The sequence below is a fragment of the Spinacia oleracea genome, chromosome 6, assembly GCF_020520425.1.
Source record: "Spinacia oleracea cultivar Varoflay chromosome 6, BTI_SOV_V1, whole genome shotgun sequence".
Classification (NCBI taxonomy): Eukaryota; Viridiplantae; Streptophyta; class Magnoliopsida; order Caryophyllales; family Amaranthaceae; genus Spinacia; species Spinacia oleracea.
Window position 1 is genome coordinate 53,715,923 of NC_079492.1, and position 8,745 is coordinate 53,724,667.

Genomic DNA, 8,745 nt, shown 5'->3' on the forward strand with positions numbered 1-8,745 from the left:
TACGGCAAAGCAGCAGATTAATATAATAATAAACTTCACTTATTCTACCGTTTCAAATAATATGTTTCCATCTCAGAACGTACTTATCGAATTCGGCATCCTAGAATTTATTCTAGCTAGAACTACGCGCGACCTGATTCTAAGTTAAAGTTACTTAACAAGGATACGTAGGCAATCCTATTTATGGATTCGGTCCAATCAAATGAAAATATAATGTGCATAAGTGTTGGAAATGAGCAAATAAAAAAAAGGGAGAAGCAAAAGGAAAACAAGAAAAATAAAATTACGCCTTTATTAATATTTAAAAATAAATAAGAAGGAAAACAAAAAGTGCTAAGGAATGAAAAACAAACACAACTGAAATAAATAAAGGGCACCTACACCCTAACAAGAACTACACTACTCGAGTTCTTCCGGATCATCAAATAAAGTTTTGTAGAGGGCAATGTTCGCAGGGTCCACCTCCCTGCGCTGCCCCTATATCAATCACCATAAGAACAGGCTCCTTGACACTAACTTCCAAGGATGCCAAGGCCTCAGAAATATTTTCAGTTTGAACAGCTATAGCCCGCTCAGCCTCAAGGGCACAAACAATGGTAGGGGAAGGATTATCAACATCAATTGGATTAGCCACTGGATCTACTGGGGGCTGAACTTTCCTAACCCATACATTATTCCGGCGATGATCTCTGCGAGAGCTTGCATTTCTTTTGTGAACGGTAGGCCCCTTCGTGTTAGGCACCTTTTTAGGCCTAGAACTGGAACGGGGAGGAACTTCCTTTCGCTTTCGATCAGGACGAGCTTTTACAGTCTTAATACCATGGTCGCGAGGATTAGCAGTATCACAACTCTCATACTTAGCCCTACCTCGAGGTATCAAAAGCTCAGCCGGCTCTTCATTTCGAGCCTTAGTTCTCACAGCCTTATCATCGGAACTCATCCACAACTTGTAGTTTTCGGAAAGACCCACAAAACCATCTCTAGCCACGGTCCAACGCGGGAGGCCACCATAATACTTAGCCCACGCTTGAACCCGTGCTTCGGAAAAGACCGCTACTTTAGGTGGTACCGTATCGGAAAACGGGATAGTCTGCCTTAAGCCGTACTGTCGCATGACTCGGTAAGGAAAGATGTAAACGGGCCGAGATAGCCCCAACAAAGAAACATAAACTAATGCCTCGGAACCCCCCGTCTTATTAGTCAAACCCCACCACGGTACCACCCACTTAATAGAGCATATGCCATGAGTAAAATAGGAGGCACACTCGGCCTCGTCCTGGCCTTGGTGCAAATACTTTCGGTTACCCAAGGCTATAGGGCGATAATGTTTAGGATCGACAGGAGCTTCTAAAAGCCTAAGTCGTTCCATGAGCCAAATCTGCAAAAAACGGGTACGATCAGAAAAATAATAATAAAAAATAGTCCTGCCTGGGACGCACTTTCAACGCCCAGGACCAGGCGCCAGAAATTCCGACGCCCAGCTCTGGGCGCTGAAAATCAGCTCCAGGCAGGGGGCTGTTGAGGCAAACGAAAAAAGAAAAGAAAAAGAAAAAAAGTATGTGTATTACTTTGCGCGAATAAACGATCGATTACCTACAGCAATAGGGGGCTCCCCTTAAAAATTTCAGACTTGGCATCCTTTTTTAACTCTTCGCACTCAGTAAGGTCTCGGCAACAACCAACGGCATAATGGAATAGCAACTCTCCATCTGGCTGATCAAGGGGATCAACCTTATGTCACCGAACTCGCCATTGTTATTCGACAGTAAATAATGGTTCAACAAGCAGAATACAAGTGCTCGAACATTCAATTTCTATTCGGTCATATTTTTACTAGGTCTAAAGTGATGTTTTACAAACTTTGCCAAATTAACCTTATCACCCACAACGATCTCAACGAGCGTGTTAGCATCTAGTCCTAGGAAAGCCCTTATGGTTGTTTTACCCTCCACTACTACAGAAATGTCATTTTATAGCGTTTTTTTAATAACGCTTTTGCCTTTTCCGCTGTTGAAGATATTAAAAAGAACATATTATAGCGCTTATAAAATAAACGTCGTCATATCCCTACTTATTATAGGGCTCCATAAAAACCCGCAAATAAAACCTATTAAATATTAAAAATTTAAAATTAAATTAGAACTTAGAAAGAAAAAAAAAACTGGCAGCTCTTTCTTCCGTTTTGCTCTGCTCCCCCCAAAAGTCCAAAACCCTTTTCTCTACTCTCAACTTCTCAACACTCTACAATCGGAGCAACGATTTCAACAAACTACAACGCCAACAACCCGAGGTTTCTCTCTCTTTCTCTCAATTTCAAAGGTTGTCTTTCAATTTCTTTAAAGATTGGCTATGAATTGTGGATGTTTCAGATTACAAAGCATATTAGGGATCCAATAGGACTTCGTCGGGAAGTATTTATAGGCAACTCTCTAAGAAGTTTCGGTCTCCACCTCGACATGGTTTTGTTTGAGCTGTATTGTTTGTCTCTTTTTTCTGTCTCACAAGCAATATCTATAGATTTTTTGAACTAATTAATTGAAATTAGGTTGATATGACGAGCCTCCTGAAAAGCGTCGATTGAGTGTCGCGGTTGTCAAGGTTTTTTCTTCGTTGAGTGATTGATTATGCCCTAATTTTGTAGTCTGACATAAATTGAGGGTTCAATTTGAATTTGAAATTTATGTTTGAGTTTCATTGGGGGGGAGTTTACTGGGTAAAATTTGATATAAGATTGACAGTGGGTGAGCCAAAATAAATTCCAAATCTCCCCCTTTGTCTCTATAATTCTATTCTCTATGTTTTCTCCAAAACAGTTTCAACCTTTTTTGCTGTAGCATGTTGGGCGTACAGTTGTTTAGCAAATTATCTTTGATGTACTCTTGTTACCTTCTTCGGTTCTTCCCTGTACAGTGTAGTCTTTTTCTACCTGCCCTTGAATCCCTCTTTTCTTTTACACCAATTCAAGTGTTTAATTGTGTGGTTTCACTTCATGTCATTTGTTAAATTTGATTGATCATGGAAACAGCTACGGATTAATATTTTTGGGGATATTTCGTTTTTCTAGGCTCGAATGTTGCATTGTTGGGTTGTTCCTTTTTGGTTGGTAGTCGTCCTGATCTTCTCGTATGGGGTACTTTTAAATGGATGATGACGGGGAGGTGGTTAAAAGAGAAACCCCTGTTAGTGAAGAGCAAAGTGAGGGACTTTCTACTGGTGTTTCTACTTGGTTGAGTAATGTTAAATGTATGTTTACAAAAGTCTATAGTTACCTGTCATAAGCACAAGATGCAAGTCCCTTCTCAATCTCAATGCTAAATTTCCCAATTTGGTCATTAATTGTGTGAGCTATAAACAATCAGTATAAGTGTGTCGTCGTACTTTTGCACATCCATTATATAAAATAATTATTAGGTGCAGAAAAACATTAGCGAATGCAAAGTATCTCACTCACATTTTTGTTGATTAATTAGTCAAAATTAAGATGTTTTAACAAACAATAAATTAAAGTGGTTTAGATGATTTAGAAATAGAATTATATGATTTCATGAGTTATTTTACCGGTTTCTTTAGCTTTAGTCTTTGGTATCTAAGCTAGTTTAGGAGCTTAATTTTTAGATTATTTTGGCAGTATGTCAGCCCAACCAATCATGGGACTCATTTCTGTATTATATTATTCGATTCACATGTTTCAGTCGTAGTAAGACAATAGTCCGTATGTAAGAGTTATTTAACATTTTATATGCGGACAGTTCTGCAACTAGGATGAGAGTATTCGGTTATTGACAATTTGACACCACTGAGTTGTATAAAATTCATATACATATCTTGACTATATCAGCAAAGGGGTCTCGATAATTATGATCCCCTATTCTAGCTTGGCTGGAGAAGAGATGCATGGCAATCACAATTTACTCACTGAGTATCTCTGATTGGTAAGGACTTGATAGGATGACTAATCCATATCACGCTTACTATACATACCCCGTCTTAGCTGAAATTCAAGCTAGATTAGACATGGTTAATGACTTTTTAAGCAAACATCACAATATTTTCTTTTAAGTCTGGTAAATAACTTTAGTTCTAGTACAAAGTAATTATCATTTAGCACTTTCTTACCATTCTTTTGCACATAAACAACGCCAGTCTTGACATTGTATAATGTGTTGTTTTGTTAATTTTCCGGTTATGGTCCCTTTCAACTTTACTGAATTCATTGACGCTCTTACCAACTTGGTTAAGAACAACTCTATTAGGATGAAGCGTGTGGTGCGTGTTGATGATGCTGTGAAGAGGATTCTGCATGTTAAGTTCATTAGAGGTCTCTTCAAAACCCTATGGATGATTTTAGTCTGGTTAATGAGATAGGAAGCTAGGTAATGGGCATATTGGTTAAACTGCATATTATAGTTCCTAATAATCTTGTCATTTTCATGCTTTATTCTGAATTACCTTTCAGATTCATGTTTCATATTTAACTTCGCATGCTCACAAAGACTTAGCAAGAGAGACTGTGAGAAAATCTCTTATACTGCTGAAGAATAGAAAAGGAGATGACCCATTGTTGCCCCTTCCTAAAACAACAGTAACGATACTAGTAACTGGTACACATGCTCATAATTTGGGTTATCATTGTGGTGGATGGACAATTAAATGGCAGTGGTTTACAGGTAATATTGACACCAGAGGTACACCTAAGTGTCGAATTGTGACTATCTGCTCAAAATGGCATAAATTTCTTTTACTCAAACATACTTTATTTTTATTAGATTGAGCAGGAACTACTATTCTGGATGCTATCAAATCCACACTTTACCCAGGTACGTATGCAAGGAGGAATTCGGAACTGAACCTTTCTTAATTATTTTCATGTAGTCTCAAAAAAGACATCAAATAAGGTCTATTGGTAGACTTGGTACTTATCATTTTTCCTATAAGAACTTCTCTGTTGTTTCAGGCTTTAGCCGTTTCAAGAATTTGATTTTTCTGGGGTAGTATTTTGTCCTAATTAATCACTCATTTTCCCAGGTACAGTTGTTTGTATTACCTTTAGAGTTTTTATTTTCCATTTATTATGGTAGTTTCAAGAGTGAAATGTATTTATGAACTTGATTTTTCTTGGGTAATATTTATGTGATAATCATTTATTTTCCCTAGTATAGTTTGCATTTCGTTCAGTTCTTTTACTTTCTTTTTATTATTGTGATGTAGGTGTTTTCCTATTGCCCAGGTAAATGTGTGGAGATTGGCTTCCTAATTGTTTTTATTCTTTTTCCTTCTATATATACATATATGAATATCTTATACTCTGTTATTTCGCATTACTTTTCAGATTGTCAGTTTCCAAGTTATGACAAAAAGCAGATAGACGAAGAACTCAATGGGTGCGCCATGTTGTTCAACAATTGCATATTAGCTAGGTTACGTTGAAGGAACCAACCAATATACAACTCTATTAATTAATATATTTTGTCTAATTTAATGTTCGTGGTCTTATTTTAGAACATATCTATGTAATCGTTTTTATTCGGGTGATAATAGCAAAAAAAATTTCATTGAGGCTTGGAGTATAATATTCAACTATTTTCTATACTCTTCAATTTATGGCGTTATTGTGAAATATGTAGTTATTTTATGACGTAAAAGGAAATATATTTTAGCCAACAAAATTATATAAAAAAAATACACTTTAATGGCACTTCATACATCCGCTATTAGAAAATAATTTAAAAGTTGGCGGCAAAACCTTTAATAGCACACTTTTAATAGCGCTTATAATGTGCTATAAAAGAAACATTTTAATTATCCTAAAAAGTACTTTTAATAGTGTTTTTTAAAAGCGCTATTAAAAGTACATTTTACTTTTAATAGCGAAGCCATCAACAACGCTTCAAGAAGCGCTGTAAAAAGCAAATATAAGCGCTATAAAAAGTATTTTCTGGCGTAGTGCTCTTCAACAGTGCCAGGGGTAGCAGGAGTAGCATTGGTAGGATAACCAAGGATCGCGGCAAATTCATCTGGTAAAGGGCATACTTCATTGCCCCGAAAGACAAAAACATGGTGATCAGAATCCCAAAAGTCTAGGGACGCATACAGAAAATTATAATCAATATTAATTTGTTGTAAGCCTAAGAATGCCTCTAAGTGGTATCCTTTCAACAAAGCCTTTTCTGTGGGATTAATGGCTCTTATCCAGCGCCTAACAACTCGTTGGAGGGAGAAAGGAGGAATCGACATGGCAAGACCAGGGAAGAATAAAAGCTAAGAAATTGCAAAAGAGAGGAAGATTGAGAATGGTGAAAAAGAAAGACGTACTTGACCCCCATATATACACGAAAGCATTAAGTGATCCTGATCCCATTTGGAAACGCGTTAAGAAATCCGGGAACTGCCAAAATAGAATTTCCAGCGCCCAAGGCTGGGCGCCGAAATTTTAAACGCCTGGCCAGGGGCACCGGAAATACATACCAAGGCCAGGATCCTTCAAAACGCGGAGTAGGAAAGGACTTAAAACCGTGTTAGTAGACACGAGGCCCTGCTGTAATCAAGATCAAGCCCGAAGCACCTTTAGAGCCCGAATATGAAAACAAATGTTAAAACTTGTCAAAACTTAGACTCATCTCAAGGAAAAAATATGTGTACATTTTTCAAGGCAATATAGAAAAAAATAAAAAAATTCAAGGTCATTCTTCGAAACACAAAAACAAAAAAAATCAAGTCGTTGGTTTCTCAAATTAAAAAGCGTTTATTTGTCAAAAAGGCCAATCCGGGCCGAAGTAAGCTCGGCGTATTAATTATTGAAATGAAGCAAAACTTTGTCGCCCCGAAAATGAAGTCGCACTCCACGAGTTCATCAAAGTAGCATACCACTACAAAGATCGCTCGCACTTACGAGCACGATCCCAAACGCGATCAAGGACATTACAAAATGTGTATCCCCAAGGAACCTCTTTGACAAGAAATAACCGTCAAGCACGAGTGCTTGGGGGCTCGAAAGAAAATACGTATGCAAAGTTAAAAGCAATATTCCCAGACTACGTTGTTCGATGTCCCGTGTTTGGACAATCTCAAAAGATAAAAACGGATTACGACCTCAAGACAAAGGTCACCATTGATACTTATACATAGTCCCCTAATCAAGGACCCAGGTAGTGGAAAAATTGAGCCGTAAAGACTAGCTCAAAACCACGAAAGATGATGACCACGAGACAATGGTCCGTCTAAGCACGTTGTCAACCCACATTCAGGTTGCAACTAAATCCGAGCATCCCTCGAAAGAATTCACTCTTACAGGAATGAATAAAAAAGAAATTCTCAAAAGAAATCACAAGAACAAATGAAATAGGGACTTTCCCACCTCAATCGGGCAAGATCGCGGCACGTACCACGCGAGTCCCAAATCGAAAAGACGAATTCAGGTTCTCTTACCTTCAGCAGGCGGGGTGTCCACCCTTAGCGGACAGGGTTCGCCCACCTTCAACGGGCGGGGTCTGCGTCACTAACCGCGCAGGTCCTCAGTTTTCGAAAATGACAAGAAAATAAAATCTTCAAAAACAAAAAAACAGGCTCGCCATCTTCAGCCGGCGGGATCTACGTCACAAACCGCGTAGGTCCTTATTTTCAAAACATCAAAACAGATTCGTCCACTTCTATCGGACGGGGCGTCCACCCTCAGCGGACAGGCTCGCCCACCTTCAGCGGGCGGGGTCTGCGTCACTAACCACGCAGGTCCTTAGTCGTTGCAGCGATAACTTTTCCTGGTTTCCCTTTTCCAAAAATCAAAGGATGGTTTCCCTTTTCCAAAAATCAAAGGATGGTTTCCCTTTTCCAAAAATCAAAGGATGGTTTCCCTTTCCCAAAAATCAAAGGATGGTTTCCCTTTTCCAAAAATCAAAATTGGTTTTCTGCTTTTCCAAAAAAAAGCGATGTGCTGGATTTTCCTTTGTTTTACGTCCTATAAAAACAAGGGGGTTTTCTCGTTTAGCTAACCTTGAAAATGAGAATCTTTAAAACATTTTACCTCATGATTGGGCTTGGCCAGGCCTAGTTACACTTTATAGCTTTGATTTCAAAAACATCTTTAGACACTTCCAATGACAAAGTGAGGGAGTTTCTATACTATCGGTTAACAAATTCCAATGACGCGTGAGGAATGTGTTAACACTTCAAGTGATGACCCTTAAGTCAAATGTTATCACTCGGGGGCTCGTTAGACCCTCGCAAAACAGGTCACATACACCATGGCTTGTATGACGCACTCCGTCTAGTACTTTGACCATCGTCTCATCTCGAGACTCGGTCAAAGTGGGGGCTAACTGTAGACACCTACTTTTGTCCCCATTCCCGAAAGGGAAGGTTTGATGATGAGAACATAAATCTCCACTTGACAACGCATCTCCTATAAAATAACGAATCTCAATCACCCTTTCATTTCAGCCAAAGCTACTATTTATAAAAACCTGCTAAGAATAGTAACTGCCGTAAAAGTAGTTGTTAAAAGTGGCAAAGTCATAAAAGATAGAAACCTGTCAGAATTACGTGTTGCACTCCAACATAAATCCTAAAAGAGATAGAATTTGCATTCCTGGTATGATTCGAAAATAAGAGTTACGTATTAATTAAATTCCTAACGAACCTAGAGTTCGTAATGGGCCCAGACGCATTCCGTCATAAGTTAATACGCACTAAAAGACTCGGATAAATCTCAAAAGCTCCGTGTTCTAAGAGTCCAAATATGACAAAGAACTC

At 38.5% G+C, this 8,745-nt stretch overlaps 1 long non-coding RNA gene across 3 annotated transcripts; it reads left to right on the forward strand.

The window, feature by feature from the left end:
• Nucleotides 1-2,133: 2,133 nt before the first annotated feature.
• LOC110782626 (uncharacterized) lies at nt 2,134-5,556 on the forward strand. 3 transcript variants are annotated; one of them, XR_002531958.2, is made up of 7 exons: nt 2,135-2,290; nt 2,370-4,373; nt 4,457-4,667; nt 4,767-4,817; nt 4,955-5,025; nt 5,209-5,227; nt 5,330-5,556. It is a non-coding gene; the product is annotated as an uncharacterized lncRNA (long non-coding RNA). The 3 variants fall into 3 exon arrangements; XR_002531959.2 differs by having other exon boundaries at nt 2,134-4,318; XR_008922982.1 differs by having other exon boundaries at nt 2,135-4,373.
• The last annotated feature ends 3,189 nt before the right edge of the window (nt 5,557-8,745 follow it).